Source organism: Schistocerca cancellata, chromosome 5 (assembly GCF_023864275.1).
Source record: "Schistocerca cancellata isolate TAMUIC-IGC-003103 chromosome 5, iqSchCanc2.1, whole genome shotgun sequence".
Classification (NCBI taxonomy): Eukaryota; Metazoa; Arthropoda; class Insecta; order Orthoptera; family Acrididae; genus Schistocerca; species Schistocerca cancellata.
The window spans coordinates 135,520,034-135,538,363 of record NC_064630.1 but is presented as its reverse complement, the minus strand read 5'-3'; positions in this window follow the sequence as shown (position 1 = coordinate 135,538,363).

The window sequence follows — 18,330 nt, the reverse complement described above, 5'->3', positions numbered from 1 at the left end:
CTAAATAAATAAATTATTTAATCGTATGGCTAGAGCCCCCCGCGGGGCAGGCCGTTCGCCGGGTGCCGAATTTGACGCCACTTCGGCGACCTACAGTCGATGAAGATGATAGGATGATGATGAGGACAGCACAACACCCAGTCCTTGGCCGGAGAAAATTCCTCGACTCAGCCAGGAATCGAACCCGGGCTCAGAGGATTGACAATCCGTCACGCTTACCATTCGTAGCTGGAGCGGACCCTGTAGTACATAATGCTTATAAATAAAAACAAGAAGGAACAAAAGGAAAGAAACAGAAAATAATAACATCCTTTACTTGGTTACAGCAAGGGAAATAATTTTGTAATTTTTACTTTTACAGCAGATCCCATTCAGAAAGCGTGTTCAAAATTTGCACCGTCTGCTCGAATGCAAGTACTGCATCGCTCAATTATCCCTTCACGCCCACACCGAACCGCTGCACGTACAGTGAGGTACGCATCTGCTGAAGTAAAATGTTTAGCATTTCTCATCCATTTTTGCGGTATTTCCCGACCAGGAAATCGTAATTGACGATGCCGTTGTATTAGCATGCGATCCCGTAGGTGTCGCCAACAATGTGCGCTGGACGGTGCGCTCCGAAATAATGGTGCCTGCACTAGCGATGTAGTCTGTCCTCAAGCGTGCCACTCGTTTTTCAACCACTCTCCATAGTTGCTCTCCACAGAAGCATCGAACACCGGACGAGCTTCGCTGTTTTGGAGATGCTTGTTGCTAGTCGCCGGGCCTTATCAATCTGCCCTTTGTCGAAGTCTCTTACGTCAGTGGGTTTCCCTTTTTTCGGCCGCTATCGTTGATAGACTGATACCCCACTCGCTCTCTGCTCCTGTTGTATACTTTTCTTACCGCAACCCCACCAGACAACATTCATTGTCGCTGTGGTCACTGATCATAATGTTTCGGCTCACCAGTACAGAGCTTTATACTCTCCCACTCTCTTCTTTAAGTTCACCTCCGCCTCTTTCTCATTTCTGACACGTGAAGCACATAATTCGTGCGTGACGCGACCGTCTGAACGCCAACTAGAACGCACGTTTCTTCTCCGCGGCCTTATTAAGTGGTAGCTGCCGGCTTACGTCACTACCGTTACCGCGCCCCTTCTGCCGGAGAAACTGGCGTGACGCAAGCTTCGTGGTTGATGGCACGGCTCTTTCACCAGGAGGTGAGCTGTCCGCTAATAACACGAACTGCGCTCGGCTAATGAGAGCCACCGACACAGCGGAACAGCGCATGCGCGTCCGCGTCGCCCAAACGCAGCCGCTAGTGCGTCCTTCTGGAAGTGAACTTGTTAGCGTTGAATTCATTCTATAGATACTTTTGAGGACAGTGCTGCCAAAGCAGAGTTACTAAACACAGCCTTCCGAAATGCCTTCACAAAAGAAGACGAAGTAAATATTCCAGGATTCGAATCGAGAACAGCTGCCAACACGAGTAACGTAAGAGTAAATATCCTCGAAGTTGTGAAGCAACTCAAATCAATTAATAAAAGTCTTCTGGTCCAGACTGTATACCAATTAGGTTCCTTTCCGAGTATGCTGATGTATTAGCTCCATACTTAACAATCATATACAACCGTTTGCTCGACAAAAGATCCGTGCCCAAAGACTGGAAAGTTGCACAGGTCATACCAATATTCAAGAAAGGTAGTAGGAGTAATCCACTAAATTACAGGCCCATATCGTTAACGTCGATATGCAGCAGGATTTTAGAATATATATTGTGTTTGAACATTATGAATTACCTCGAAGAAGAATGTCTATTGACGCACAGTCAACATGGGTTTAGCCGGCCGGTGTGGCCGTGCGGTTCTAAGCGCTTCAGTTTGGAACCGCGTGACCGCTACGGTCGCAGGTTCGAATCCTGCCTCGGGCATGGATGTGTGTGATGTCCTTAGGTTAGTTAGGTTTAAGTAGTTCTAAGTTATAGGGGACTGATGACCTCAGAAGTTATGTCCCATAGTGCTCAGAGCCATTTGAACCGTTTGAACAAGGGTTTAGAAAACATCGTTCCTGTGAAACACAACTAGCTCTTTATTCACATGAAGTGTTGAGTGCTACTGACAAGGGATTTCAGATCGATTCCGTATTTCTGGATTTCCGGAAGGCTTTTGACACTCTACCACACAAGCGGCTTATAGTGAAATTTCGTGCTTATAGAATATCGTCTCAGTTATGTGACTGGATTTGTGATTTCCTGTCAGAGAGGTCACAGTTCGTAGCAACTGGCGGAAAGTCATCGAGTAAAACAGAAATGATTTCTGTCGTTTCCAAAGGTAGTGTTGTAGGCCCTTTGCTGTTCCTTATCTATATAAACGATTTGGGAGACAATCTGAGCCGCCGTCTTCGGTTGTATGCAGATGACGCCGTGGTTTATCGACTAATAAAGTCATCAGAAGATCAAAACAAACTGCAAAGCGATTTAGAAAAAATATCCGAATGGTGCGAAAAGTGGCAGTTGACTCTGAATAACGAAAAGTGTGAGGTCATCCACATGAGTGCTAAAGGGAACTCGTTAAACTTCCGTTACACGATAAATCAGTCTAATCTAAAAGACGTAAATTCAACTAAATACCTAGGTATTACAATTACGAAGAACTTAAATTGGAAATAACACATAGAAAATGTTGTCGGGAAGGCTAACCAAAGGCTGCGTTTTATTGGCAGAACACTTAGAAAATGTAACAGACCTACTAAGGAGACTGCCCACACTACGCTTGTCTGTCCTCTTTTAGAATACTGCTGCACGGTGTGGGATCCTTACCAGGACTGACGGAGTACATCGAAAAAGTTCAAGGAAAGGCAGCACGTTTTGTATTATCGTGAAATATAGGAGAGAGTGTCACAGAAATGATACAGGATTTGGGCTGGACATCATTCGTTGCGACGGAATCTTCTCACGAAATTCCAATCACCAACTTTCTCCTCCGAATGCGAAAATATTTTTTTACCACCGACCTACATAGAGAGGAACGATCACCAAGATAAAATAAGCGATGTCAGAGCTCGTACGGAAAGATATAGGTGTTCATTCTTTCCGCGCGCTATACGAGATTGGAATAATAGAGAATTGTGAAGGTGGTTCGATGAACCCTCTGCCAGGCACTTTAAGGTGATTTGTAGAGTATCCATGTAGATATAGATGTAGATCAGTTTTGGCCGTGGTTACCTGACTGGTATGGCAACACTGCTGCAGCCTGTGTGATTGCGTCAGATCAATGAAACCCTAAAAGGTGTCCGTGCCAGCGTGCTTGACTCTATTTCTGTTTACGTAAAGTGAGTGTATCACGTTTCATCACCTAGTTACAGAACCTGTCAGTTCATTTATGTGGAGTTTTCGATACGAATGCTAGTGCCAAGACGATTTACAGAAATTCTTTGGGCAGTGTGAGAAAGAACGCGGATATGCTTCTGGAGAGACGTTGTTTGAGGAGATCCAGATTGGATGTGCGTGAGGTAGTGCAGCTGATCCTTTCACAACTCCTTTTTATTACAGGGTAATGCACACTGTTAGATATCTAACTGCGGTAAAGGGGAAAGCGTATTTTCAGTTGAGTAATGGCTCTAAGCACTATGGGACTTAACTTCTGAGGTCATCAGTCCCCTAGACTTAGAAATACGGAAACCTAACTAACCCAAGGACACCGCACACATGCATGCCCGAGGCAGGATACGAACCTGCGACCGTAGCAGCCGCGTGGTTCCGGACCGAAGCGCCTAGAACAGCTCGACCACTGCGGCCGGCCTCAGTTGAATAATTTCGTTTGTTGTTTGACAAGGTATCCTGTTTGGACATATCTTTGACTGTCGTAGAATTATGGGACATGTTTTATACTCATGAAGTATGGCGTCCTCTTTAAAAAAAATCATCATGGATTCCGCAATGGCGCTCAGGTGGAAGCCGTGTTCCTTGGCTTCAGGAAGGCTTTTGACATCGTCCCGCATTGCAGTTGAGTGAAAAAAAAGTAAGAGTTTATCGAGTATCTAGCCAGATTAAGGACTGAATTCAAGAACTCTTTGCCGCGCGGGGTAGCCATGATTCATCTACGTGACATGCTTCCGTTGAACCACTGATCCATCTCGATGATCCCGTGCTCGCATCAGTCGTAACTGACGATGTCATTGGGTTAACAGGACAACACGTACGGATCGCCTGCTGCGGAGCTCCATGTTCAACATCGTTCACTGAGCTTGTGCGTGCACCAGCAGTATATTCTGCAGTCAGATCTGCCACAGTTTGCCGCCTCTCCTGCGGCGACCTACTTCGACGTTTCCAAAGATGCTCTTTCCCTCGTAACAGAAGGCCCTTTGACAAAGACGCTAATATCATTGTATACTCGCATTCGCGCACCGCATCGTTGCTATATCGATTCCCTACTCCCCTCTGCTTCACTCTGTGACTTACCCTTTGAAAATTAAGAATCACAGTGCTGGAAAAACTCTTACGTTATTTGATTTTCAAACAGCTGAGCAAAACTGAACGTACTCAGACATTTCTCTCTTTACTTATTCTGATCATTTCTAAACTGACACACAAATTTTTAGCGCAACGCAATCTGACTTTCAATAATCCCTACAAAAGAGTGGCCCTGACTAACCATAACCTGTACCTTTCATGAATCACTCACCTCACAAGAATCTTCGTTACTCGAACTACTGCAATACAGCGAGCGCCAATACTGCCAGCTAAATAAATGATTCTAATTACTGAAGGCACTAGCAACTGACAGGCATATAGTAAGCAAATGAAAGATTTTGATAGAGAACAAACAATGTATTTACCTTAATAGCGTTCAAAAGTTATATATATATATATATATATATATATATATATATATATATATATATATATATATATATATATATATCAGTTCGTGACATCTATCTTTACAAATCTCCTTTTTCTGACGGACACACGTCCAGATCGTCCGCTCATAGTAACCTCTCAAAACTCTGGCATCTCTCTCCTCACATCCACCACTGCTGGAGGCTCACCTCCAACTGTCCAACGCTACGCGCTGTTCACACCCAACTGCCCAACGCTACACAAGCGAATATTCCAACTATGAGTCCAACCAGCCACAGACTGTACACAGCGCAGTCAGCGAATCTCATACAGAGCACTATGAGGCGTTACCAACATAAGAACCTAAACAGCCTGCTTACAACCTATATAGAGTTTATTTTTATTTATTTATTTATTTACTTTTTTGTAGAAATTAGATGCATGTAAATACGAAGGGCGTTCAATAATTAATGCTACGTACTTTGTTTCTAGGCCAACTTCGATTGAAAAAATTCGGAATTCGTTGAGGGACATCGTGAAATATTCCTGCTTCAGCCCCTTAAAGTTCCTGAAGTTCCGACAGGTGGCAGCGCTATAAAAAGTCTCGAAAATGACGTCTGTAACGGAGAAGCGCTGTAAGCAGAGAGCTGTCATTACGTTTCTTGTGTCGGAAAACCAGAGCATCACAGATATTCATAGTTGCTCGCAGGATGTCTACTGAGACCTGCCAGTGAACAAAAGCACGGCGATCGTTGGGCTAGGCGTCTGTCATCAACGCGACAAGATCGGGAAAACCTGTCCCATTTCTCTCGTGCCGGCCGGTCGCACACAGATAGTGTAACAACGAAACAATTTAAATCGTTACAGCCAGTTTATTAAAGAATAATTTCACTTTTAGGAATGTTGGCTCAGTCTACGTTCAATTAACTGTTGTACAGCCGGCCGAAGTGGCCGTGCGGTTAAAGGCGCTGCAGTCTGGAACCGCAAGACCGCTACGGTCGCAGGTTCGAATCCTGCCTCGGGCATGGATGTTTGTGATGTCCTTAGGTTAGTTAGTTTTAACTAGTTCTAAGTTCTAGGGGACTTATGACCTCAGCAGTTGAGTCCCATAGTGCTCAGAGCCATTTGAACCATTTTTTGAACTGTTGTACAACAGAGATTTCAGTATATAAGTAAAGTAAAGCAATTTCATTTTTCAAATTTGAGAATCAATCACTAAAAAAATCCAAATCTAAAGAAATGCACAAATTAAGTGTGCGGAAGTTTTATTTATTTTACACTTGGAGCACATGGCAGTTTTCTGTTCAGTAAAAAAAAGTGCTCAGTTGTTCAGACAATAATTTAAAATCAAATTTGCAAAATAAGTAACTGCAAAGTAAAAAGTGTTTGGTTTTTTTCTAAATTTCTTTGATAACGATACGTTGACGTCACTGAAAGTCTTTGTTCACGTAACGAAGTTCAATACTAAAATACAGTTTAATTGCATATTTTTAAATCATTACTCGATTAATGTTGATGGTGTTGGGACAGCAACCAGCCACAAATTTGCTTTCAGTTCCTTTACTCAAAGGGTACCGTTACCGGTTTCGAATCGTTATCATTCATCTTCAGACGGTTTACATGCTTTCCTTATAAGATGTGCTGCGTTTTTTTTAGAGATTAATTGTCCTAAAATATAAATAATACATATTAACAAGCACGCCACACACAGATTTATATTTTAGGACAATTAATCTCTAAAAAACGCACCCTATGTTATAAGGAAAGCATGTAAACCGTCTGAAGATAAATCATAACGATTCGAAACCGGTAACGGCACCCTTTGAATAAAGGAACTGAAAGTAAATTTGTGGCTGGTTGCTGTCCTAACACCATCAACATTTGTCTTCAAATAACAGCCGGCCGGTGTGGCCGAGCGGTTCTAGGCACTTTAGTCTGGAACCGCGCGACCGCTACGGTCGCAGGTTCGAGTCCTGCCTCGGGCATGGATGTGTGTGATGTCCTTAGGTTAGTTAGGTTTAAGTAGTTCTAAGTTCTAGGGGACTTATGACCACAGCAGTTGAGTCCCATAGTGCTCAGAGCCATTTTTTGAACCATTTGAACCATTTGATTCTTCAAATAACAGCCACGGTCTCCAATCATGTCATCATATGACAAAATTGCATTACTCGATTGCTTTTTTTTTTTTTTTTACAAAATTTAATGACAAACATCACGTAAGAGTAACTTCTCACTTTTCTTTATCATTACATACTCACCTAAAATTAGTGTAAAAAAAAGTGACAATCTTCAGTTGCCACGTCAGTGTTTAATAATACATGTTTTTCTTTCCCATCATATTGTACAGGATTTTGGACGCAAATTGCTCTAGTGGGCTGGCGACCGTTAATTATTTCCTTTTCGTTCATTAGAGTAACTTTTGGATTCATGATCGGTGGTACCCCTTTTCTGTCCAGTGTTGTTCATGAGTGAATGCACAAAATAACTTCCATTTTTCCAAATTATAACCCTGTTCTGTTTAATTATTTTTTATTTTTAGTAGACTTTTCCATCAGAAGGGTCTGTTGTACACTTTCCTTCTACTTATCCGTATTATTTGTTCGGGAAAGATAGCCTTATCCAATAAGTAAAAATCCATTAGGCATACACGAGATCCACGGTCATATTTTATATCGCAAACCGGATAGGCCCATTAGTAAGGGGGAGATTACAATGGGACTCCTGCGATGTTGGAACTTTCGGACATTCTCATTGGAGGTGATAGACGGGTTACAAACAAACACCTCACTGAAACTTCCTGGCAGATTAAAATTGTGTGCCGGTCCAAGAGTCGAACTCGGGACTTTTGCCTTTCACGGGCAAGTGCTCTACCAAGTTTTAATCTGCCAGGAAGTTTCATATCAGCGCACACTCCGCTGCAGAGTGAAAATCTCATTCTGCAAACACCTCACTGCTCCACTGGACGTCACTGTTGACAGTGGTGATCCACTCGCCCACTAGCTGCGATACTCAAAAGGTGTTCGACCGTTGGGTTCCTCGCCGCCCAACAGAAGACCATAAGGAGCAACGAAGGAACATCTGTGAGGAAAAGGCTGATCGTGACAATTTTTTGTCGAACATCGTCGCAGACGATGAAACAAGGGTTCATCACTTAGAACCAGAAACAAAATGGCAATCAACGGAATGGATCCACTCATCCGAAGAAAAAGTTCAAAGACGCATCCTTAGCTGATCGAGTCATGGCCATGGACTTCTAGGACTCTGAAGGGGTTATTCTGTTTGATGTCCCCTATCTTGGTGCAACGATCAACTCTTAAGTATACTGTGCTACCCTCTGGAAATTAAAGAATGTTTCAGCGTGTTCGCCGCCACAGAAATGCAAACGAGCTTCTCCTCTGCGCACCCGAGAGGAGGTCACAAAACTTACGCTGACTGTTCCTCCTCATCCAGCTTGCAGTTCGTATCTCGCACCTTCCGAGCTTCATCTTTTGGCCCAATGAAGGATGCACTCCGCGGGGAGCTGTACGTGGATGATGGGGAGGTTACTGAAGCTGCAACAGATGGGCTCCGACGTGTACCAGTAGAGTGGTACCATGCGGACATACAGGCCCTCACAGTAAAGCGGCGAACGGTCGTCGCATGAACGGAAATTATGTTGAAAAATAGGGTTTTGTAGCCAAAGGAGTGGGGAATAATGTGGTGAATTGAAATCTAGAATAAAACAAACCTGCTTTCAGAAAAAAATGTGTTGCTTTACGTATTGAACGCCCCTCATATTGTTGCAGGCGTAGGCGGCGCCAAATCACTTAAGGCAAAGAGGTAAGTTTTGTGTTAACAGAAGAGCCAACACCGTGTTACGAGTGGAGGCCGAAATGCACGCGTTTTAGCTCACGCAGGCTGGCGTAAGGAGGGAAGAACTATACTGACGTGAGGTCTGGAACATGACAAGGAATGAGACTTCAGAAAGCGGACGTAATTAGTTTGATACTTAACTTTAATCCATTAATGATGAACGTCGCTCTTGACGGTACATAATTCATAATATTATCTGTTCAGATTACATTCTTGAAGATAGTAACTATAGTAACTCAATATGACGTCTTGCTAGGTCGTAGCAAATGACGTAGCTGAAGGCTATGCTAAACTGTCGTCTCTGCAAATGAGAGCGTACGTAGACAGTGAACTATCGCTAGCAAAGTCGGCTGTACAACTGGGGCGAGTGCTAGGGAGTCTCTCTAGACTAGACCTGCCGTGTGGTGGCGCTCGGTCTGCAATCACTGATAGTGGCGACACGCGGGTCCGACTACTGACGGACCGCAGCCGATTTAAAGGCTACCACCTAGCAAGTGTGGTGTCTGGCGGTGACACCACAGTATACTTTATACGCAGTACTTCAGCTGGACAGCATTCCTGCATTGCCACACTGCAATCACATGCGATAAAAGTGTATTGAGTCTTGTAGATGCTGGATCGGAATCTTCGGGTTGCTGTAATGGCGCCGAAATAGGATCGATATTGGAACCCAACCCACAAAGAATTGACGCACAATAGTCTAGTGAAAGAAACGACATGAGCCTAATTTAAACATCTCAATGAAGACATTAACGAACACCGCATCCATGGGAACGCAACCCAATACATTCCATACACTCTCCACCAAAGAGGCCACATTGCAATTACCACTGAAAGCACCGTCAGGATACTGTTTAGAATTGGGCGACTGTCCGGCTCTAGATGGCCCACAATGTAAATCCGAGCTGACAGAGCAGCATCAGCCACGAGATTCTGTTCCACAACATAGATATTCATAAATATTATGTATTTTTTTCAGTTTTCTATTAAAGATGCTTTGTCGTAACTTAAATATTTGATATTTATGTGAATGCGTATTTGTAACTGACAGTTTTATGTCCTTGAGTTAAAACTTCCCGACTGAGCAGTGGCCGTGGTTGATATATAAAACCATTTCTCACCATATCATCTCCTACTTCGGGAGCTATCTTCGGAGATTAAACGGGAGATTAAACGGGAGATTAAACGGGAACTGAATCTAGGGCTCGAGCGGTTCCCAAATTTACATAAAGCTGGATAGATGGCACCGCCATTCGTCACTTGATGCTGAAAGTGTGATTATTTCTGGCTGTCGCCATCATTCTTGATTAAAAGTAGTCGATCGCTGACGCTAAGTCAAATACCACGTTTTATTTAGCTTACCTCCATGTTCTTTTCCGTTAAACTGTCATCTGTATGCAAGCAAGCACGATAAAGCGTGCTATTCTCGAGCACGGGATGAGTTAGTTGCTGTGCATAAGCAGTCGGAAATCGCTCTTATTACTGTCAATCGAAGCTGCTGCAAATGGGTGTGTTAGGAGGGCAGCCAAGAGTCATAGACCAGAGATACCAAAGGTACCTCTAGTACCGTCTCTTCTGCAGGAAATACAGGATCTACCACTATTCGTCCACTTTGTGGCTTGTCAATCTAAACAACAAATGGTGCAAATTGCTCTGAGCGCTATAGGACTTAACATCTGAGGTCATCAGTCCTCCTAGAACTTAGAACTACTTAAACCTATCTAACCTAACATCCATGCCCGAGGCAGGATTCGAACTTGCGACCGTAGCAGCCGCGCGGTTCCGAACTGAAGCGCTCGGCAATCCAAACAAGTGCGAGGTGCTGTCGTCCGGTGAAACCGAAACTGAGCCAGTGAGGCACACTCCACCTGTCGGGAAACGAGCTACGTCCCGTGTCAAGGGGTGGCAAACACGAAACGGTGTGGGTCTATCAATTGCCAGCAGTTCAGATGTACGACGAATAATGCTACCTGTTAGGGAAATGGCAGCAAGGGACCGGAAAGGACACCAGTGTGTTTGCCTGCGGCCTCATTCAACATGTTGAAGAGGCTGTTCCAGCAGCGTAGTTCTGAGTGGAGTGGAAGGAATGATCCAGAGACTGCAAAGGTTCTGTGACAAGCTAGGACAGTGCTCGTCAAACATTTTCGCTCGAAAGCCTCGGGCCGCATATGTACCGATCTTATTATTAGCTGATAACATTCATAGAGCAGCGTGTTATGAGCCCCCCACCCCTCCCATTATACAGGGTGGCGCAAGGGAACGGGAAATTTTGAACGTTACAGTTGGCAGCACTGTAGCGCCGGCAGATGTTCGAAACTTTGCACAATTGATGTGAACGCATTGCTATTTAGTAATCATGGAGAACTGGACTGGTGCGGAACGTGCAGTAGCTGTGAGAGCGGTTTCCAAAAGTGGTGATAGTACGATTACCGCGCAGAGAACATTTCGACAGCATTACAAGCTTGGACGTCATGGACGTGTCCCATCTGCGCATGCGATTACAACGTGGGTGCGTAATTTTGAAGAAACAGGATCTGCCTTGAAAAAGAAACCTCCAGATGGCATTCCAACGGTACGTACCCCAGAGAACATTACAACTGTTAGAGCTGCAATCGAGAGATTGCTCCGTTCGACAGCATGCATCTTCGCTCGGGATTAAGCGACGAAGCTTACAAACAATACTGCACGAATAAGACTTCCATCCCTATAAGTAGCAGATTGTGCAACACTTACATGAACGAGACCCAGCGTCACGTATGGAGTTTAGTAGCCAGATATTGGCTAAAATCAACGAGGACGCGAATTTCCTTGGTAAGTTATGGATATCAGACGAAGCCCATTTCCACCTGAACGGATTCGTGAACAAACAGAATTTTCGTTATTGGGCACAGGACAATCCTTGTGAGTTTCACCAGCGACCACTACATAGCGCCAAGGTCACAATATGGTGTGCTGTATTGAAAGGGTACAGTACCGCCCGACATTGAAAATAGGTACAACATACTTCATTATTTTTGTCAGAACAACACATTTTTTTTGTAAAATAACTCAATTTCAATTAATACAGCGAAGCCGGATACCAGTGTGGGAAAGAATGACAATTTATTTATTTATTTGATAACATGTGCACTCCACAAAATAAATCCCTACGTCCAGTTTGGTTAGATCTTTTGAAATGAATGAATGTATGGTCGTCTGCTAACTGCAGATAGTGAATGTGAATATATGATCATCTTTGAGTCGATCCTTTGGCCACCTCTGGTGGGACCAAAGAGATGAAACTTACCTGAGCTTTGAGCGCCTGAAATGTGGCTGACCAATACGGTAGCAAGGTGCTCCCCCACTTCAGCAGAGGTGCGAGAGGACCTCGAGAATGGCCATGTTTCAGCACTCTGCCGCTGGATCTTGTGCTGTTATGACCTGTTTTAGTTGTGCTCCGTAATGACGAAAGAGTGGAGACATGGTATGCATGTGGAATATTTAAGAGTAGTTTGAAATAATAATTTCTTTATTTCAGGAACTTTTGTGGGGAGAATTAAATGTCAGGCAGGTAATATTAATGGGATTGTAGTAATCTTCGGAAGTGACCAACGGTCACAATGAAACCATGTGTAGCAATAAGTTGAAATACTTCCGTGTGCTTAAGTTAAGCTGAATTACTAGCGTGTGTACAATAAGTTAAAATATTCAAGAAATAGCGTGTGTACCATAAGTTGAAATATTTAAGAAATGGCGTGTGCAGGACTTGAAATTAGAGACGAGTACTTCCACGTGGTGAGTACTGTGTTAGTCTCAAACTGTGTATGAGACAAAAGATAAAGAGAAGTACTCGTCCATGGTATCAGTTGAGGACTCGCGTGTTGTGATGAATATGTTCTTAATATTACTTAGCGTGATATGATTCCGTGTGACGCTAGATTCAAACTCTGAGAGAGAAGCAAGGTGAGTCGGCCGTCTATCCAGCAACGCCACTTGGCTTGCATTGCACAGGAAGACGTGCATATATCTCCAGAGTTCATAGTAGGAAAGTAGAATTACGAAGTGGGACAGTGTCGTGTGAAACTGGGATAAATATTAATTGAAGTGGGAAAGCTGAAAGTGATAATGTTGTGACTATTACCTGTGTAGTATTTCATATTGTAGTGTGGTGTATGTCATGTAATTTGGGTATGTGTGGTTTGCATGGGAGAGTAGCGAGGTAGTTTCAAAAGATTAGTGGGTTATGCTTGTTCCTTCTGTACCGCTCGGTCTGGAGGAAAGTTTCTTGATGATGATTGTGAGAGTCGAAGTGTGAGAAATAATAGAAGATCCACCATCCTATCCAGAAAGTGCACTGTAGCGTTAAATAATTACGAGACCATAATATAGAGATTCACCAATGTAAAGCCATGCCCACTGGGCGGAATTTCTCATGTGTTATTGTTGTAGGCTATAGAATTTGTGTGTTTAGGTTATAGAATTTATCGGAATAAATAAGATAGTGAAAAGAAAAAGATTGGTGGACTTTTCCTTCGAATTGTATGTTGTCATGATGTCCCGAATTTATAATGTGTGCACCATTCATATTCAGTGCGGTGGCCACGTGTTGATAAAAGCCGTTAAATAAAAGACATAAAGAAAATGTGGTATTGCCAGCGCGTAGTGAACAGTCTGAGTTCTGTAAATCACTGATAGTCAGATGTGCGTTTCCGTTGCGTATTATTCATACAGGAGGATAATTTGTAACTTAATTGTGAGTACGAGAGTTCATGTTACTCGATAAATAAGAATGAATCCACTCGCTTGGCAGACCACTCATCTTGCAGGCCTGACTGCTTGATGCCACAGTATGAGCAAGGCATGTGGGTGCCTCTCAGTATCATGTCATGGTGTTATCGGCCCTTATTTTTTTGAACGTGAGGATGGTAGTGCAGTGACAGTAACATCCGCTCGATATGTTGAAATGCTTCAAACATTCTTTACACCGAGACTGTACGAGCTTAATCTCAACGTCGAAAACATGTGGTTTCAGCAGGACGGAGCCACGTCACACACTGCTCGACAATCGATGGCAGCAGTTCGTCAATTGTTTGGAAGACGCATTATTTCACGTAACGGTGACATTGCATGGCCTGCGAGATCCCCTGATCTTAGTGTGTGCGACTTCTTCCTGTGGGGATATCTTAAAGGCAAGGTGTACCGTACACGTCCTGCAACAATCCATGAACTGAAGGAGAACACTGAAAACGAAATCACGGCCATTCACCAAGATTTGCTACACCGCGCATTCCAGAGTTTTCATAACAGGCTGTTAAGAGTGCGAACGCCGAATGGGAGCACACCTTTCCGATTTCATCTTTAAAAAGTAAAGAGACACTTTTGGACATTTTCACTGTAAAGACATACTGAATAATGGCGTACTGAATACATTCACTTTCGTTAATAAATTACTAGTTTTATGAATTTATTCATGGAAATAACGTTATTTCGAAATTTCCCGTTTCCCTGCGCCACCCTGTACTAGCAATAGTGAGGGCGCGAGAAGCTGGCCACCCGTCTCCAAGTAGTGATCACTGAAGGCAGGCACCATTCGGGACACTTTGTGTCGACTGCTCTCCCTCTCGAACTGCTGACATCCTTGACCTCAAAGGTGTGAAACTATAATTACCTGACGAACTGCTGCGTTGTCTGTGTGAGCAGATGACTGAGTAATAACACAATTAATAAAATGTTCCGGGTTATTAAACCACGGTCGAATTGTAAGTGGGCTGCTTCTGTGTTGCCAGCGCTCTGTAGCGCTTTGCAATGGATCTCTGACTGTGTTTTCTTTGTAAGAGATCCTGTTAAGAGTATTTACAGTTTGATTAGTTTTTTTTTTAGATAAAAAAGCAGTTCGTTAGTAAATTGTTGGTTTTTATTTACGGCAACTGCTGCTGGGTCTTTCGCCTGTACCAGGAAATGCCGTCTGCTAGCACGTCTTTGGTTTCTTTCTTCATTAGATACCGATACTTGTGGTCTAATTTTTCGCTGCTTTGCAGAACTATGAATTTTTTACGTTTTACACAGCACACTCTTTCGTACACTACTGTGCACTGTTTATTTGTATACTTCTATCGTGTTTTGTAGCGTTGCGAACATAGCCACTAGTTGTCTTTGATCTATTATTTTCCTTTTCTCTAAAGTTAATTATATTCTCATTACTATTTAATTATGTTGCTGTGTATATATACAGGGTGTTTCAAAAATGACCGGTATATTTGAAACGGCAATAAAAACTAAACGAGCAGCGATAGAAATACACCGTTTGTTGCAATATGCTTGGGACAACAGTACATTTTCAGGCAAACAAACTTTCGAAATTACAGTAGTTACAATTTTCAACAACAGATGGCGTTGCGGTCTGGGAAACTCTATAGTACGATATTTTCCACATATCCACCATGCGTAGCAATAATATGGCGTAGTCTCTGAATGAAATTACCCGAAACCTTTGACAACGTGTCTGGCGGAATGGCTTCACATGCAGATGAGATGTACTGCTTCAGCTGTTCAATTGTTTCTGGATTCTGGCGGTACACCTGGTCTTTCAAGTGTCCCAACAGAAAGAAGTCACAGGGGTTCATGTCTGGCGAATAGGGAGGCCAATCCACGCCGCCTCCTGTATGTTTCGGATGTAAGTAGGCTGTTTATGTTTTCTTTATGTAAGTAGGCTGTTTAGGTTCTTATATTGGTAACGCCGCCGCCACGTAGCGCTCTCTGTATGAAAATCACTGGCTGTGCTGTGTGCAGTCTGTGGCTAGTTTGCATTGTTGTCTGCCATTGTAGTGTTGGGCAGCGGCAGCTGGATGTGAACAGCGCGTAGCGTTGCGCAGTTGGAGGTGAGCCGCCAGCAGTGGTGGATGTGAGGAGAGAGATGGCGGGGTTTGAAATTTGTAAAAATTGATGTCATGAACTGCTATATATATATTGACTATTAAGGTAAATACATTGTTTGTTCTCTATTAAAATCTTTCATTTGCTAACTATCCCTATCAGTAGTTAGTGACTTCCGTAGTTTGAATCTTTTATTTAGCTGGCAGTAGTTTCGCTCGCTGTATTGCAGTAGTTCGAGTAACCAAGATTTTTGGTGAGGTAAGTGATTTGTGAAAGGTACAGGTTAATGTTAGTCAGGGCCATTCCTTTGTAGGGATTTCTGAAAGTCAGATTGCGTTGCGCTAAAAAATATTGTGTGTCAGTTTAAGCACAGTCTTGTATAAATTGTTCTAAGGGGACGTTTCATATGGCGACCCTGCCGATGTTTATCTGATAAGACTTATGTTGTAGAATTTTTCTAATACTCAGCTACATGAACTATGATGAGGAATACTGTTATCCTCAAATATAATTTGCATTAATAATATGTTATTTACTTTGTAAAGATGTTAGACATTATTAATTCTGTTCTGTTTTATTGCTCATGTGTAAAGTTGATGTTTCGAAAGGTATTCTGATCTTTATGTATTTGCTTATGTCATAATTCCTGTAACACTGATGTATATGTATATTTCTATTCTTTTGTAAAGCTTGTACTACAAATGTTATCTGTATTGTTATGTTTTTAATGATGTATTTTGTACCTTTGTTATTATATTCTTATGTTATAAAATTGTAATTGACACCAGTTCATCAAATTAAGTAACTTGTAAGTTACATTTCACTTCACACGTTTCTGTTGGTCATAGTATATGGACAATATGTGAGAAGTAGGGACGGTTAGTGTTTGCACGTGTGTTAATAATTCAGCAAGGGACTGGATAACAGCATTGCTGGTTCTAAGGACAATTCCAAAAACTTTGTGAGTGTACAAGTGGTGGTTTATGGACTTGCTATATTGTCTGCAAGACTTCTAAGGACAATTCCAAAAACAAGTGGTGATTATGGACTTGCTATATTCTCCGCAAGACTCTTCGATGGTGAATGTGCACCTGCACAGTCGCAACAGATGGCTGCTGGCCGTCTCTACAAGGACTACAGTGGGTCTACACCTTTGATGACTCACCAGTACCATTATTTCTACAAGGACTGCAGTGGGTATGCACCTCTGGTGGCCCACCAATACCATACTCTCTACCAGGACTACAGTGGGTCTGCTCTGTGATGACCTACCTACCAATCTTCTTCAAAACGTCGAATGACTCTGCTGTGGGTTTGTTCTGTTGTGGCCCATTACCTGTCTGCATGTCAAGAGTCAGCACTGTCTTTCCGTTGGAAGGACAACACTTCTTCAAGACTGCATGGAAATCCACTATTTCCGTGTGCATTGTCTTTTACTGCTCAGACTTTGAAAAAAAAAAAAAACACTGAAATTTTACTGTGATGAACAATCTGGACTGTCTTTATGGACTGTGAGAAAATTTTAGCTTTTGACCAACATTGTATAAATAAGTGTGTGCATTTGATATCTTTGTAATTATGAAAAATTTTTTCAAATCATTATTGGCCACTGCCCAAAAATATTTTGTAAAATTTTTTGTGGGGAGCATGGGGGCTATGTAAGTAGGCTGTTTATGTTTTCTTTATGTAAGTAGGCTGTTTAGGTTCTTATATTGGTAACGCCGCCGCCACGTAGCGCTCTCTGTATGAAAATCACTGGCTGTGCTGTGTGCAGTCTGTGGCTAGTTTGCATTGTTGTCTGCCATTGTAGTGATGGGCAGCGGCAGCTGGATGTGAACAGCGCGTAGCGTTGCGCATTTGGAGGTGAGCCGCCAGCAGTGGTGGATGTGAGGAGAGAGATGGCGGGGTTTGAAATTTGTAAAAATTGATGTCATGAACTGCTATATATATTATGACTATTAAGGTAAATACATTGTTTGTTCTCTATTAAAATCTTTCATTTGCTATCCCTATCAGTAGTTAGTGACTTCCGTAGTATGAATCTTTTATTTAGCTGGCAGTAGTGGCGCTCGCTGCATTGCAGTAGTTCGAGTAACGAAGATTTTTGGTGAGGTAAGTGAGGGCCATTCCTTTGTAGGGATTTCTGAAAGTCAGATTGCGTTGCGCTAAAAAATATTGTGTGTCAGTTTAAGCACAGTCTTGTATAAATTGTTCTAAGGGGACGTTTCACAGATAGCCCAAAGCAATCACACGATCATCGAAATATTCATTCAGGAAATTAAAGACGTCGGCCGTGCGATGTGGCCGGGCACCATCTTGCATAAACCACGAGGTGTTCGCAGTGTCGTCTAAGGCAGTTTGTACCGCCACAAATTCACGAAGAATGTCCAGATAGCGTGATGCAGCAATCGTTTCGGATCTGCAAAATGGGCCAATGATGCCTTTGGAAGAAATGGCGGCCCAGACCAGTACCTTTTGAGGATGCAGGGACGATGGGACTGCAACATGGGGCTTTTCGGTTCCCCATATGCGCCAGTTCTGTTTATTGACGAAGCCGTCCAGGTAAAAATAAGCTGCGTCAGTAAACCAAATGCAGCCCACATGCATATCGCCGTCATCAATCCTGTGCACTATATCGTTAGCGAATGTCTCTCGTGCAGCAATGGTAACGGCGCTGAGGGGTTGCCACGTTTGAATTTTGTATAGATAGAGGTGTAAACTCTGGCGCATTAGACGATACGTGGACGTTGGCGTCATTTGGACCGCAGCTGCAACACGGCGAACGGAAACCCGAGGCCGCTGTTG